We start from the raw sequence: 18086 nt of genomic DNA, 5'->3' as shown, positions 1-18086 counted from the left end.
AAATTCAGACATACAAAGAGGAGGAGAGACAGAGAGAAACACATTCTGTCAGATGATTCACTCCCCAAGTGGCTGCAACAGATGGAGCTGAGCTGATCCAAAGCTAGGAGCCCAAAGCCTCTTCTTGGTCTCCCACAGGGGTGCCGGGTCCTAAGGCCTTGGGCCAACCTTGACTGCTTTCCCAGGGAGCTGGATAAGAAATGGGGCTGACGGGATTGGAGCTGGCATCCACATGGGATCCTGGTGTATGCAAGGAGAGGACTAGGCTATCACACTGGCCCCTGTTTGATATTTTCGTGTTGTCACATAGAGGCTATTTTGCTAATTGCATTTTTTAATACCTTTGGATTATTTTATAGTATTTATAGGTATTTATTAACTCTGTTTTCTTTTTAGGAATTCTAATAAGCAAATATCTAGGTAGGAATTTTGCTTATAACTTTATTCTTTCATGTTCTTACATTACCATCAAAATGTTTTACAATAGCATTCGTCTCTGGCATTTACAAATGTTGATGCTCTCTGTTTTCACAAATGTTTCTCACAAAACTTGGTATGTCCCAGAGAATATGAAGAAAATTTGAAGTATGAGATATTTAGGAAACAAAATGGAAGAGTTGCTGGCACTTAGAAGATTGTGTTTCAGAAACTGGTGGATGCTTCACGGTGCGTTTCAATGAGGAGCTGTCAGTCTGTGGAAGATATGGTTTCTGGGAAAAAGTACAAAAGTTTCATTTAGTGAATGTATGTACAAAATAAATGTTGTGAGAGTAAAGTTTACTTGAGGATATTTGGCTTAACAGTGTTAACTCCTAGGGTCAGATAATTGAAGGATTTAAAGGTGAAACATGAATGCATTATGAATCATGCCACAAGGGTGAAGATCCAAGACGGAGCTCTGAGACATTTTCCTATAATACATTATCAAGGGTTTTCAAAGAAGTTAAAATTCTACAGGATAAAATTTTAACCATATCTGTATTTGAAGTCCTGAAACTAAATCATTTTTAGAAAGTAGGAAATCAAGTTCTGGTAAGGTTAAGACTTGATGTAAATTATTGACTTTGATTTTTGGCGGTGGCAATAGATGATATCTTGAAGTCTTCACATCTTTGTTAAGATATGGACTTTTAGTTTAAAATCAGAAAAATATTCAGTTGTAAATGTGCTGCTGCTTGTCAAATATCAAGATTCCGGGGACTGTGTCTATAGATTTAGTTTACACGTTGTTTCGATGTTCTTGAATACATCTCCAGCCTCATTAATATGCAATAGAGACTTTCGTATGGTGCCCTTTAACTTTCTCTCCACTCTTGTCCCCACTGAACTGGATGCTTGTCTTGTCCCGTATGACTCGTGGATGTTATACTTACCACGTCCTAATCAAGTCCGACATTTAGTCTCCAGTTTTATCTTCTCTGTAACACTAAAAAAGCTGAGTGTCCTTTAAAATGTGCATCTTAACAGATTTTTCTGATTTTCTAGTTTTCTTATCTGAGATTCTTTAAAATCCTCAGTGTGTTCTACCACCTCTTCACAAATCCAGCAGTAGGATTCAGGCCAGGGTACAGGGACCACACATAGAAACAAGGTTCTGGCTTCCCAGCTTCAAAGTCTTTCTTTCTCAACAGACACGTAGTGTATTTCTTCAGGAGTTTATAGATACTGACCGAAGAAGAAGTCTAGTTGCTCACTTTTAATGTTTTTTCTTCTTAAAGGAAAATAGTTTATAATTCTTCTGATAGCCTATTTAATTTAAAAAGTATTTACTTACTTACTAGAAAGACAGAAAAAATAGAGGGACTACGATGGATGATAGAGGCTTAACCATCGCCCACTGCCTTCTTGGGAGCATTAAGAACAAACTAGATCAGACATATGGCAGCAGGGACTCAAACGTGTAGTCTGGTATGGAATGTCGGTGTTGCAAGTGGCAGAGTAAGTCGTTCCGCTAAAATGTTGGCTCATTTATATATATATTTAAATGTTGGCATGTTTCTTAAAAGTTTAGATTAATACAAAGAATCAGGATATTACAGGGAAATAATCATACGGCAATAGCTTCTTATCTTCTTTCATTCTTCCTTTGAAAAAATTGGTAGAAGGAGTGGGGAGGAGACTGAAGTTTTTACCAGAAGTGCTTTCTGAAAAAATCAGAAGCAAAAATGACACATGCTTAATTTCTAATATCAAGACTCACGATCCATGTTTTAAAAATAATTGTTGGGCCCGGTGGCGTGGCCTAGCGGCTAAAGTCCTCGCCTTGAAAGCCCCAGGATCCAATATGGGCGCTGGTTCTAATCCCGGCAGCTCCACTTCCCATCCAGCTCCCTGCTTGTGGCCTGGGAAAGCAGTGGAGGACGGCCCAATGCATTGGGACCCTGCACCCGCGTGGGAGACCTGGAAGAGGTTCCTGGTTCCAGGCTTTGGATCGGCACGCACCGGCCCGTTGCGGCTCACTTGGGGAGTGAATCATTGTACGGAAGATCTTCCTCTCTGTCTCTCCTCCTCTCTGTATATCTGACTTTGTAATAAAATAAACAAATCTTTAAAAAAAGAAATAAATAAAAATAATTGTTTTAAAAAGCATGAGATCATGAGGGAAAAGATATTTGGTTGTTTCAGTTACTAAATATTTTTGAAAAGCTAGAAAAATGAGATAAGCAGGGAACATGGACACATAATTTCCAATTACCTTTTAACATGCATATGAGAATCATCGGCCATTAAGAATTCCTCCAAAGTGCTATAATTTTAAGAACATGGAGAATTTTCACACGGATTAAGCAAGTCCACATAAGCAGCATATATAGCAGTTTACTGTTGATGTTTTGCAGTACAGTATTGAAACAGCATATGTGGGATGGTCTACACTAATGTATAATCATTTGAAGGTAAATTTAGTGTTTCACAGTTGTGGCCAAGTACTATTAGGCTCTAGAAGATACAGCAGGAATCCATTAATTGTTTCATCCTTCATTGCAATGAAATTTTTATTTTAATTTTAAAGAGCATGATGTTAAGCATTGTGGAGATCCTAAAGGCAGAGGAAGGAGAAAATTGTATTGTCAGGAAATCTACAACATAATAAATTTAAGAGGATAGAATGTTTAGCCACAGTTAACTAATTTTATTTATTTTAAATAAGATCCAGGTTGTTTTTATAATTAAAACTATGTCCGTTAAAGAGCACACAAGATGGATTTTATTTGGGATGAGTATAATAGAGTAGAATCTGTGTCAAGTACGCTGTTCCGCTGCAATGGAATTTGCATTATATATATAATTGGGAAAATAAATGAAATTATTACCTACCTCAATCATCCATGAAATAGTCTTTAATCTAGACTGTATTTCGTTTTTTGTCAAAAGACCTAGAATTAAAAATTTAATAAATAATTATAACACTAGTTACTGTAAGACCCAAGAAATGTATCTTCTCAGAGTTTTCAAAATACATAGTGACATTCTCATATAATTTTTCATGTACACAAATAAAAGTTTATATATAAACACTGAAGTGTAAGTATGAAAATTCATATACATTCTGGAGAATAGACTTTAAGTTTATAGCTAGCATAAATATTCATGCAAAACATAATCACAATACTATTACAGATTAGTGGAAAATCACTACAAAAATATGTATTGAAAGTCACAAATTTAAAAAACTCTAACTACAAAATAATCATCAACCTTTTTCTTTAAGAAAAACATATACTGATATTGATGGTTTGAGAGTGAATTTTTCATTCATAGAAAAATTGTGAAAGAGAAGGCCATTACTCTAAAACTGTAACTTATGTTAGGTATGATTGATTGCATAAACGACCCTTTTTTATGTTTATAACAGATAATTTCCACAATAACAGATGATTCATTTTTCTGTCTTTTCTCAAGCAACTTTGCTCAGGAAAACGTGCTACCTATTCCAGTGGTGGAGTTAATGTAAGATATTTTCATCCCTTTTGCTATGCATTTGTTTCAGAAGGAATCGTTGGCGGTTCTAGGCGATACAATTCTAAGAAAAGTCAGAGGAAAGGATGATTTATTTCCTCTCTCAGAATGCTATTGATTCTGTTTGCAGCAGGACGAACTGCCTTTGTCATCCTGCTACCATGTGGGCATGAAACAAACATTCATAACAACAGGATAAAAGTAACATGGTGCTTTGATGAAATCATTGAGTCTGTAAATCATCCTGAAGATCAACAATTCTTAGGAATTCCTAAGAGATCTAGTGTACTTTCCTCAGAGTCTAAATTTTGAATGCTAGTTTTTTATTTTCTACCAAAAGTGTATTCCAATTATCAGGAAGAAAATATGAGAAACACCAAAGTAAAATTAGAGAACAGAAATACATGATGAATCTGTACAAGAGTCAGAGTTGTGTAATAAACAATACAAAGACTCCTGATTAGATTAAGACGAAAAGGAAAGTGGTATCAATCCTACAACTAAAGTTGGAACGAACGGATTAAGTGAAATGAGGCAAAAGAGGAATAAAAGAACTTTTAAAATCACCCATTATGTATATGAACAATTAAAAAATTAAACCTACAAAAGATATCATGCCTAGTGTTTATGTATATCTATCAAAATAGAATGAGATGTTTATTTTTAACATAATTTCCTTGAAATTATTTAGGGATAGAAATACTAGTCATATTTGAATTTTAGCACATAACAGAAAGTCTCTGATGTTTCCTTCAGAATAACATCATGTGTGATTAACAACCTCAAAATGTATTACAAGCATTAATAATAATGAAAATGACAAGAGGCAAGAATACATACATCTTATAAGTCAGAGTGTTATGATGAGAAAATGCCAACAGTGTTCAATATAAGAAATAGTATGGAATGGTCATGCAAAAAGGACTTAATGAAATTGCACGTAATATCCAGGAACCAAGATTTGTAAGTAAACGATACTGATTGTGAGGCGATGAATTTACATGTAAAAAAAATCAAGTTGATTATCACTGCCTGATCATTTTCTCTATTGCAATTTATTTGCATGTGCAATAGCTCATTAATGTGTTTACACACTAACATAATGAATCCAAATACAATTTTCCGTGAAAGCTGATGCCTGCAGAAAACCCTCTGACCAGTAAAAACAGATGCAGCTCTGGCTGCAAACCAGCTGTTAATATATCAAAATACTAACAATCAGTTTGCTCACTGATCACTCCAGGGGACGTAGCCAATTGTCCAATTCTTTCCACAGGCAGAAATCAGGCAGGTGGAGGACACATCACGTCTCAAAGCCTGTAGAATAATTCAACAAGCCAGTCCTCAAGTATTTGTTACCTTCTGTCATTTCTGTACCTCAAAACATATCACAAAGAACAGACTGGCCAGAAAGTTATACTGATGTCTGTCTTCTGCCTCCTGTCTTCATGCTTTTGCCTGCTACTAGTGAAATTATGTCAGATGATATGGTGCCTTACCTGGTGAAATGAAAACACTGTGAGTCTTCATGCATTCCTATTGATCTCTCTTGGTTTTTATTTTGTCATGTATCTATTTGTTAATTTCCAGTTACAGCTTTGGAACACGTAAGTTGGACATCTAAGGACAAAACAGTTTTTATTTTCAAAAAGTGATAAACCATGACCTGGTATGGTAGCGTAGTGGCTAAAGTCCTCGCCTTGTGCACACCAGGATCCCAGATGGGTGCGGGTTCTTGTCCCAGTTGCCTCATTTCCCATCGAGCTCCCTGCTTGTGGTCTGGGAAAGCAGTAGAGGACAGTCTAAACCACTGGGAATGTGCATCCGTGTGGGAAACTTGGAAAAAGCTCCTGCTTTGGGACACTTCAGACTGGCTCGACTTCGGCCACTGCAGTTGCTGGGGGAGTGAATCAACAGATGGAAGAGCTTCCCTCTCTGTCTTTCCTCCTCTCTGTATCTATGACTTTCCAAGAAAAATAACACAAAATCTTAAAAAAAATGACAAACCGTAACTAAAGTTATACAACCCTTAAGATTATTCATGACAAGTTACTTCATCTCCTCTAAGTTGGTTTTACTTTAAAAGTCAACATCTGAAGGATCTTATGTCTAAGAACAAGATGTTCGCCACATTATGCTAGTCTATGTGAAGGCATGACTCCCACCACACAAATCAATAGCACCAAATATCAAAAAAAAAAAGATGCATTGTATTTAGCAGTCAAAATTATAATTGTTAACTCTTGTGAAATTTAAAGTATCATTTTATAAATTTTATAAATATTTAATAGAGATATGCATTCTAAATACCCGTTTCTTTTTTTTTTTTTTTTTACTGAAAGAGAGTTATACAGAGAGAAGGAGAGATAGAAAGATTTTTCATTTATGGTTTACTTTCCAAAGGGCCATGTTGGCCAGAGCTGAGCCAATCCAAAAGCAGGAACCAGGAGCTTCCCCAAGGTCTCTTGTGCGGCTCAGGGTCCTAAGAACTTAGGCCAGATCCACAGCCTTCCTTCGCAATGAGCAGAGAGCTGGATTGGAAGTGAAGCAGACAGGAAATGAACCAGTTTCCATCTGGGATTCTCACACTTATAAGTGGGTTTACCCTTGAGTCACCACTCCATTTCCAAGATACATTTAGCCAAAATTATTTAATTGTCAGGAAATCTTACACAATTTACTTTCTATGTTTATTTTCATAACAGTAAATAATTTCAATAAGATTTCTCAGAAAGGAATTATTTTTATAGGTTTATTTTATTGCAAAGTCAGATATAGAGAGAGGAGGAGAGACAGAGAGGAAGATCTTACGGCCGATGATTCACTCCCCAAGCGGCCACAAGAGCTGGTGCTGTGCTGATCCTAAGCCAGGGGCCAAGAATTTCCTCCAGGTCTCCCACGCGGGTGCAGGGTCCCAAAGCTTTGGGCCGTCCTTGACTGCTTTCCCAGGCCACAAGCAGGGAGCTGGATGGGAAGTGGAGCTGCCGGGATTAGAACCGGTGCCCATATGGGATCCTGGCACGTTCAAGGAGAGGACCTTAACCGCTATGCTTTGGTGCAGGGCCCAGAAAGGAATTATTTTTGAACAGATTAATAAGAACCTTAATAAGAATCAATATAGAGACTAGAAAACAAACCTACTGAATTTAAAGAGCACCTATGTGTGTATATATATATATTTTTTTTTCATTATTTTATTTAACTTATTACTACAGTCTAGTGTTTATCATGGTTCATATGTTATCTAATAAACATATGTTAAGCAAATATTGAATAAGATGTTTTTGTTACTTATATCTGAAAAGTAAATGAGCAGAAATGTTAAAATCAGTGCTGAATAATTTCAGGGTAGGGGAAAAAATGGTTTGGTGGAGTTTATACACCCAGGGATCTTGTATTTTTTTCTGTCATTGTAATAGCATTCCCTGATGCTATTAAATTATCTTTTCTCCTACAAGATCAGGCGTAATAAATTTTACTTTCATCCCCGTGTTTTAAAGATCAACAAACTCATGCATGTATCAGGATTAATGATAAGAATAGTGGTGCAGGCAACAGAAACAGGCTAAAGCAAACTACAAGACAACTCCGCAGTCTATTTGTATCCTTACTAAGCCACTCGTGACAATAACCTAAAGCATAAGAATAACATTTATTTTAAATTATAGCTAATTTTCGCTTACAGGCTATAAGAGGACTTGTACTTTTAACTGACACAAAATAGAATTTCACTAGCCAGTTTAAATTTTTATATGTTTGCTTAAGTCACTCTATTTCCAAATACTTAAGAATATTTGATTCATGGGACAAATTAAGCCATTGGCGTATGTTTATGAAAATTTTCTTTATTGAAGCAAAATCTCTATTATGAAAAGTGCGTTTTGTTTCTCTCTAATGAACTTCTCCACAAAGCATGTACTTGGGGAGGGGAGAGAAAGAAATATTGGGTGTATACAAATTAACATTTTGCCAGCTGCCATGCCCTGTGCAGTAAGTAGTAAGCAGGGATTAGGAGAGAGTGGTGCACACTTAAGAAAGCAAAAAAGACTCAGAGACAAGATTAGATTTAAAGTGGGGACCACAGGGAATCTCCCAGAAAACTGAAGGAGGGAATTTTCCGTTTCTTGCTTTGCAAACCACCTTTGATTCTGGGGAAAGCATTGTCAGCATTAACGCTGAAGTGTCTTCCTTCCAAGACAGGAGAGAGAGGTTACCAGACATGAGAGCACTTTGAACTTTGAACTTGGTATCTCAGCACAGTCGCCTCTCTACAGCCTGACTTAGTCAGCCACATCCTTTATCACAAGACATGGTATTGTGGGCTTGGCATCACTAACCATTAACTGTCATGTGAAAGCACCTAGGAAGCTTCAATCCCAAGGTTTACAATTCACACCTTTCTCCTTCCATCTCAAGCCACATAAATCTTTTCCTGATGGCCTTCAGCAGTCAGCCACTGTGTGCAAATAGAAAGTGAATCAGCAGATGGAATGTCTCTCCCTCTCTCTTTCTTTCTCTCTCTGTCTCCCTCTATGGGTGCACATGTGTGTGTATGCGTGCACATTTCAACTAATTAAAATATATGATTACATGCCATTCTGAAAAAGGTTAAAGAAAAGAAATGATGTGGCACATCTTAGGATATTTTCCTTGTGCTAGTGGCATGCTTATGCATTACTTGTAAAGAAAGGGGTAGCAGGAGCCACTGTGGCAGCACGGGAAGTTAATCCTCCATCGGGTGATACCAGCATCCCACATGGGAGCGCACTCATTTATGTCCCAGCTGCTCCATTTCCAATTAATCTTTCTGCTTATGGCTTAAGAAGGCAATGGTGGACGGCTTGTGTCCTTGGGACCTTACACTTATATGAGAGACTCAGAAAAATCTCCTGGTTACCAGCTTAGGATAAGCTCAAATCTGACTTTGGCAGCCATTTGTGGTGTGAATAAGCAGCTAAAAGACCTGCTTTATCTCCATCTCTCTCTCTCTCTCTCTCTCTCTCTCTCTCCCTGAAGGCTGCCTTTCAAGTAAAAAATTAATGAATGTGTAAAAAGGGGGTGTGTTATGAGGAAGATGGAGATGAGGTTTGGTAATGAGGTTTTTCTTTTTATGTTTAAGATAAGGAAAATGATGTGGTATAAGGGGGAAACTAGAGACACATTAAAGTCAAGTCCTTGAGTCTTGTACTGCAATAATCACATGTGGTGAAGGCGTTTGTAGAAATGTGAATAACTTGGAAAGAGAAGAGACAGAGGGTGGGCTTAGCTGCAACTGGGTGTATGGAGAGAATAGAACTTGCAGGTGTTCTGATTGATTCATCACCAGATCAGAAAATGAGTTTTGTGTGGATGGAAGGAAAATTCTTTAAACTTCTCCAAAAGAGTGGAAAATAAAAATATTTGGATAAATAAAAGGGAGGAGAGAAATGAAAGTTCTAGGGAAATTTTAGTAGAGCAATGTGGGTAAGAGTAGATTAGTTCTGACGTTTTTAAAAGTATATCAATTAATACGGCTTAACAGTTTACACTAGCAGTGCTCACAGATGTGGGTTCAGGCATGGAGTAGTCTAAGAGTGGAATATTCATTAGTCAAAGCAATAATAGGAAGCTAATCAGAAAAAAAGAATTAAGGATGTGAGCAAGTCTTTTTGGTAGACGTAAACATTTCAAGGGTTGACGCATAGCAGTAAGTGAGCTGGAGACAGCAGCAGTATTCAGAGATGAGGAAGCCACAAATGAAACAATTAGGTGCTAATGTGTGAGATATGCACAAGGGAGTACCTAAAGGAGGAAAAAGGAGCAGAATGTGTAAATGTCAAGAAAGTGAAACCGTAAGAATAGTAGTATTATTTATGTTACTACCAGTACAGTCAACACAAGTACAACATAAATAAAGCTGAAGAATATTAAAGTGGGTCCAATGCTAAAACTTCCCTTTGAGTATATAATAAAAGGGAAAAGGAATTTTTTTTACATGCGACTTCGCTGTGTTTGCTGGTATTACCATTATTGGACTCACTTCTCTGAATACTATGCTAGATACCAGTTACAGCTTCACTTAAATCTATTGCAACAACATGTATACATTCTTTGTTCACATCTACATATACAAAAAGAGAATTATTTGGTGTCACAACTGTGATATTCAGGCCAAAACAAACAGTACAGTGACAAGAGTCCTGTATCATTCAATGTCGTATTTGCCTTGGCTGCAGCGTTCCATTAAGAGTCATATAAATTATTATCCAGTTTTACTTCAATGGCTAGAAATAAATTACTTGCACATCTCTTGTGGATTAAGTTATCTCTGTGCATACATATAAATCATGCTGAAAGAAACCAAATTACCCCCAAATGCTCATAGACCCATATTCTTCATTCATAATAACACACATTTCATCTACAGACATTTAATAGTCTGGTGCAGTTAATATGTTTCAAAGATGACCCTATAACACTCAGGATTATTAACTACAACAAGTCTGAACAGCAATTCAAGGTTGCTAGCTTGTTGGCAGTACAGTAGATCATTTTAATACAAGATGCACCTGATAAGTTTCAGCTGCTGCATACTTTGAAAGGCAATTTCCTCCCCCTCCTTTCAGTATCAATAAAAAAAAAACATTCAGGATGTTAGGACAATGTTAGTTATTATAGCTCTAGAATATTTAAATCTGTTTAATATATCATTAAGCACTTGAAACTTGAATTTTCTCTTGTAGTATACATTCTGATTGAAAACTCACAGTCTTTAAAAGACATTGTACCCAAGATTTATTTAGAAACTGTCATGAGTTTGTGACTGTATTTCTAAAAGAATGCCATATTAAATGTATTTTTGTAGAAAATAGTAAATGAAGGTTCTAGGGAAATTTTAGTAGAGCAGTGGGGGTAAGAGTCAAAACAGAAATATCCGTTTTGAAGGAGAGCTCTGATATGTTCAGACAAATAAATACTTTTAATAGGATGCATCTATGTTAGGTCATATAAGACAGAATTTTTATTTTTTTTTAAATTTTGCTTACTTATGTTCACTGATTTCAAAGGCAGAATACAGCGGAAGAGACTATTTAGAAAAAAGAGAGGAAGATGAAGGTTTCCCATCTATTGCATTATTGCTCAATTACTTCCACCTGCCAGGGCTGGCCCAAAAACCCTCCCAGGGTGTAATTACACCCTTCCAGGTGTAATGCTTAAACCATCACCTGCTGTCTCCTGGGATGTATGTTATCAGCAGGTTGAAGTCTGAAGCAGAGCTGGTTGTTGAGCCATGGATTCCAGTAGGAGATGAAGGTGAATCAGATAGCAGCTCAACTTTTGAAAATATAGACAAATATCTTCAAATTATTATGCATTTTTCAATATAGAAAGAAATGGAGAGTACCACAGGAACCAAAGATTTTCTTTCATAAAATCTTTTAAAAATGCATATATTATTAATAAGCTATAATTTTTAGTAGAGTCTAGGCTTCTATCGCTAGCAGAGTTTGGTGAGAAGACTTATATCATAATCCAAATATAAATCCCCTTAAAATAATGGAGTGATTTTAAAAAAATCTATATGGAATAGAAAGAATTCATTATGTGACAAGAGAAAGAAAATTGAAATAAGTATTCATTTATTTGAGGGGCAGAATGACAGAGAGACGCAGAGATCTGATGTAAACTTCCATCTGCTGGGCCGCTGACATCTCCCTGCCAGGCATGTCAGCAAGAAGCCAGATCAGAAACTCAAGAATTGACATTCAAACTATTATTCCAATGAATGATGCATGTGGATCACCCATCAGTTTAGCACACTATTTCACAGCACCTATCCCAGGATTAAAATATTAATTTTCATTGAAAATCATCATAGTGAGGATTTGATATTAAAATGATTCAATAACTCCAGGGTTTTATGAGATACAGGCAAGTATCATTTTCTTAAAAAAAAACCTGAACATATCAGAGCTCTCCTTCAAAATGGATTTTTCTATTTTGACTCATGGTTTTCAAACTATGACCCATTTTGCTTTCCTGTTTAGGAAGCAAGATTCATTCTGACTAAAAAATATGCTAAAATCAATCTCTAACTTCATATATCACTTACTCAATTATAAGAGGTCACTTTTTAGAAATAGATTATTGGGATCATTATTTATACAATCCTGGATATTACCAGTGTGGACGCATGCACCACTTCAGAAGAAAAATACAACTGGAAAATATAGATCACATTAAAAATAAAACTAGAAATGTTGATCACATTAAAATGTTCATATATGTATTATATGACTACTAATGCACATATATATTAGAATTTTCTTCCTTCTGGTTATAAATAACCATGTTTTTCTTTGCAAGAAGCCACTGACAAAATAAGGAAAGCACAGATCAAAAAAAGTCACAGAAGAAAATAATATGGTGAAGTGGGAAATTGTAAGCGGAAATACACAGCATTTTCTACTCTCAATATGCATTCTGTATAATACAGAAATGCCATTTTAATGGTCTGATATTAGACCAGCATGCAGGAGGAAAAACTCATGAAAATCACATCCCAAATAGAATGAAGAATAAAAGCTAATCCTGGCAAATACATAACAGGAAATGGCACATATGTTGACATGTTAGTACTGAAATATATGATCAACAAACTCTGTAAAAATCATCTTTTGGGAACTGATGTTGGCTTGTAGCCGGTAAAGCAACTGTCCAGAACATCGGCATCTCTCATGGACACTGGTTTGAGACCCAGCAGCTCCACTTCTAGTCGAGCTTCCTGATGATGTGTCAGGAAAGGCAGCGAAAGATGTCCCAAGGCCTTGAGCATCTGCCACTCACGTGAAAGACCATGAATCTCTGGCCTCCTGGTATCATCTCAGCCCAGCTCTGGCTATTACATGCATTGGGGGGATGAGCAAATGACTGAAAGACCTTTCTCTTTCTCTCTCTCTTTTAAACTATGCTTTTCATAATAATAATAATAACAGCAACAATAGCAGCAGCAGCAGCAAGGGCTGGCACTGTGTGCAAACTAATCCTTTCTGTGTCATAAGCATCTGGTCTAGACACTGATTCAGATTCAGCTTCCTGCTTATGACGTGGGAAAGCAGTGGACATCAACCCAAATGCTTGTGACCCTGCATTGATGTTGGACACCAGAAGGAAGCCCCTAGCACCTGGCTCCCAGCTTTGAACCAACCCAACTCTGGTCATTGCAGTCAACTGGAGAGTTACTCAGTGAATCTAAGACATTTCTCTGTCTACCTAATTTCAGTGCCTCTGCCTTTCACATATAAATAAATATTTGAAAGCCAAGAATAATGAATAAATCTTTTTAAAAGAAAATTCATCTTTCACCTACTACTGATTTCCTAATATATTATTAATAGAGGAATACAAAATGCAACTACTGATTATGTTGACTATACATGCAATGATTAAATTGGTATTATATGTATTGTGTACATGTATGCATATATATGTATATATATACACACATATACCATAACTGTTGTAATGTATACATCCTATTTCACAGGTTCAGATACTACATTCAAAATTTGATAGTTCTGAAAATTACTGTGTCTTGAATTGATAGGAAAATGTGTCTACTAATGATTACAAAGAGGAACAAGCTGTGAAAACTTTAAGGTGGTAAAATCCTTTCTAAGTGGAAACGGTTAATGATTACAAGGAAATTACAGCTTCCAGTTGATGTGGACCTTGGGATGCAATGGATATGACCCAAATGTTTTTGTTTTGTCTTTGCCACCCATGTGGAAAAGATGGATTAAGCTTGAATTGTTGGTTTCATTTGGTCTTTTCCTTACTGTTGCAAGCATCTGGCAAGTGTCCTCAAATGGATGGGAACCATGGGAGCCATGGGAGCCATTCTCATTCTTTCTCTCTCTCTCTCTCTCTCTCTCTCTCTCTCTCCTCTTCCCCCCACCTTAAGATAAAAATATGGAATATTTTTAAATCAGCAGTAGTAGTTAGAGTTGCTGCTGTCACCAGATGCTGATAATTCTAAACAATGTTACTGATCCAAGATTCCTCAGTGGGAGGATCGACTGTTCTTGCCAAAGAATGTAAAATTAAATCTTGAAAGTAGTTTTATTTGTTTGTGTATCACATAGAAATGAATTTTAATCTAATTATGTAATATAATAGATCAGTCTGAATGTGAATTTGATCTTAATTACTTTGGAAATGAAGATTAAATCCAAATATTGTTGAATGAAGCTAGCAAGCATTAGGTTTATAACAGATCAAAAATCATCAGTCTTCAATATTGGGCTGAATTAAAGTTGAACCAGGGAAACCTCTGAAAACAAAAAGGTCAGAATTTCAATTTTGATACTAAGGATGAAAAAAATTAAAGGGCTTCAGCATAAATGTGTCTTTGGATAATTAGGCAAATTCGTTATTATTGCTAACTGTATCATATATCTTCCTCCTCCTCCTTCTTCCTCCTCCTCTCATTCCAAAAACAGCTGCAGTAAATTCATGGGCTTCATCAGTGATTATAGTGGAAAATTTCCTTACTAATCATAAAATCATCATACTTCTTTGCATAAATCTATTAATTGGATAAATTATCATTTGGTCTTGAGTCACTCAATTCCACAGAGTAAAATATACATCTTAAAAACTTACACACTATTATATCTCTTAGAAAAGTTGTACTTTTGATTCTTTGGGAGCAATAAGTACTATTATGTAATGTGATGACACGATGATTTGCATTGTCACAACACACAGAAGTAAACCTCTAGCATATCCTTATAAGTTGACACTTGTGTAACTCATGTATGACACCCAGCATGGGTCGAGAAACACCATAACTCACTTTTTAAATATATAGAATAATTTATTATTATTATTATTATTATTATTATTCATGATATGATTTTGTAGGTATTCAGATTCCTCACCTTTACCATTTACATTCCCCAACCTCCCGTATTGAGTTCCCCCATATATTACAATACTATTATTCTTCCGTATCAGTCGCAAGTCCAACATTCTGCTATTTAAATCTATTGTAGCATTTTAGGTATTGACACTGGTGGAAACTCTAGTATCATATTGTCATGGTGTTTTTAACAGTTTCACCGGGAGTTGTTTTATTGAGGAGTAGAGATATGCTAGTCTCCATTATACAGTTTATCTATGATAATATGCATATACATGTTTACATATATTAGAAGGAATTCTCATATTCTCTCATAAAAAATACATTTAGAAATCTGATTACATGTAATGATAAAGTAGAAATAACTTCAAAATATGTATTTTCATCTTTTAGATTTCTAGTCATTTAATGAGAGTAAATGAGTAAAAGCCTAATAAATTCATTTTAAGGAGTATATATTTTCCTGTAATGTTTTAGTCTATTAGTAGATTATGGGGAAATAATTTGGTTTTAGCTTCTTCTCACTGTATAAACTTTAATTAAACTATGCAGAGACAGAAACACAGATAAAGATTCCTACCTCTATGCTAATACTCCTGAAAAGGCAGCAGATAAAGCCCTTGAGCTTTGATACTTGCTAACCACATGGAAGACTTGGATGAAACTCTTGGTTTCTGGCTTCAGACTGCCCCATCCCTGCCCGTTTTGGTTACTTGGGGAGTGACTTGGTACATAGAAGTTCTGTCAATCTCTCTTTCTCTTTCATTCTCTGTATATCACTTTGACTTTCATATAATAAATAAATAAATCTTTTATTTAAAAATCCATAGATTTAAAAATGCATTTTCTACTTTTAAAATTTTCCTGAGAAAAATAACTTTCTAGACTTTTTTTTTTCAAATCAGTGAAATCATGACTAGGTTAGAAGGTTCTTTGAAAACCAGCAACCATTATGTGGTCTATAAAATATACATCCCACAGATGCTCACATATTCTTTCCAAAGATGTGAGAAAATGCATCTGCTAATAGGCAAGCATGCTGATTTTCCTTTAGTTCAAAAGAGTAATTTGGATATATTCTCATAACACAAAAATACGAGGGAAATGGTGCTTCAAAAATAACTAGTATCATTCCAGCCAACTATAGCAATTATATTTACACAAAGCGTTGGAGGGGCAGTGAAGGCCATAGGAAGGCAAGGGACTTAGTTAGCCTGGCAAAATAGAGGCTGTGGATTTTTGTGATTGCTGTGAGAGGAATGGTGTGTAATGATCTCAGTTAAAGCTAACTGTGATTGTAGTTCTGGAAAGGCACTCTACCAAAAACTGGATGAAGGCACTCCAATACATCCATTGTCACTTTGGAAGATTCAGTTATGTTCTCCTTGAAGGATTAAGGAAATGACAGTTTGGACAAATAGAGATCTCCTATTTTAGAAATGCAGAAGAGGCGAGCATTCTCCCTAAGTTTGTTTACAATTTACAACCACTTCTGAATAACACTTTAATTAAGCAACAATAGAATACAAGAATACTGTTTTCAAGATAAACTTGCTTAATTGTGCATTAGAGATCATTAAAAGAGGGACTTCATTTTCATAGTCAGCTGAGTTTTTAAAATGAGTGTTTCAGGAAGTAGTGTTGTACTATAGCAGACAAAGCCAACTCCTACAATGCTGGAATGACATATGGGTGCTGATTCCATTTCTAGTATCTGCACTTCTGACCCAGCTCCCAGTTAATTGCTTGGAAAAAGCAACAGCAGACTGCCCTACTGCTTAATTCCTCCACTGAAAAGCGAGTTCTAATGAAGTTTTTACCTCTTGGCCTCATTCTGCCTGAACTCCTAGTGTTACAGCCATGTGGGGAATGAACCAGTGGATACGAGAGCTCTCTTTTTCTTTGTCTTTCCCCTTTCTGTAACTCTGACTTTCAAACACACAGGTCTTTAATAAATAGAAAAAGGAAAGGAATATTTGAAACATTCAAATAAAAAATTAGCTCATGACATTATGCTATTTGAGTATTTGTTTTCTCCCATGTGGTATAAAAATAAATTTTAATATTACAAAACTGAACATTAGTAGATCCTTTTATCACCTCTAAAAATATAAAAAAGAACTACTCCACAATTTTTGACAGAAATTTCTTATTGTCATCATAGTAATATTCACCAATCATGAGTTTAAAAGTTAAACACCTCCTCCTTACATGTGTTAACTCAAGGGGGGACATACAAACTGTTTTGTACATTTTTAACAGTACTTTGATCATTAATATATTGACTCTAAATGTCCAGTATTGAAGTGCAGTGCTTTCACTGGCGAGGGAGTTGGCTGGGAATTGGGGCCACTGGGATTAGAACCAGCATCCATATGGGATCTTGTTGCGTGCGAAGTGAGGACTTTAGTTGCTAGTCTACCATGCCAGGTCTGAAAAAAAAAAGATACTTTAAAAATTCAGGAGTTTTTAGTTCATGTTTATGCTTTTGTTTACTTGGCTAAAAATTATCCTTCCAAACTTAGAAATGTTATGATCTTTGTGCTTCTACATGGAATATTGCTATCCTTGCATGCTCAAGTTTTATTCCACATAATAATCCCAGTATCATTGTTCATATTGTTTTACATAAATTTTCACTTTGCTGAGATAAACTGAAGAGTTACACTTGAAATATCAACCACAATGTACTATTCATGTACCAACCAGCAGTAATGAAAGTTCAGCTGTTCCATGGGCATTTATTCAATCATCATTTAATGAAGTTTATTTAACATCTGTTAAATACAAAAACGATATTTAGGAAAAACCTAGGATTAATGATATTTCTATTAATGGGAATCTTTTAATCTTAACAACTTTATTCATTGTTATGGCATGTTGTAGAACATGTATTTGTGGCCTTTTTTCATGATTACACTATGCTGCTTTCCTTGATAAACCCAGTGAATCACTGCCACTTTTTCTTTTGCAATGGTAAGATACATAATGTCAAATGCATCCTCTGAACAATGGTTAAGCACTACTTCAGTAATGCTTATGTAAATATATGATACATGATACAGCTATATACATATAATTCTGATGTGGACTGATTATAAGTGTATATGTACATGTATAAGTAAGTATACATGTAAGTATATAAGTGTATATGTATATGTGTGTGTATGTGTTATCTTTTCCTAAAGGACAACTTACTATGAATAGAAAATGTGACAGTGGAGTA

Source organism: Ochotona princeps, chromosome 12 (assembly GCF_030435755.1).
Source record: "Ochotona princeps isolate mOchPri1 chromosome 12, mOchPri1.hap1, whole genome shotgun sequence".
Lineage (NCBI taxonomy): Eukaryota > Metazoa > Chordata > Mammalia > Lagomorpha > Ochotonidae > Ochotona > Ochotona princeps.
This window is presented reverse-complemented; position numbering follows the sequence as displayed.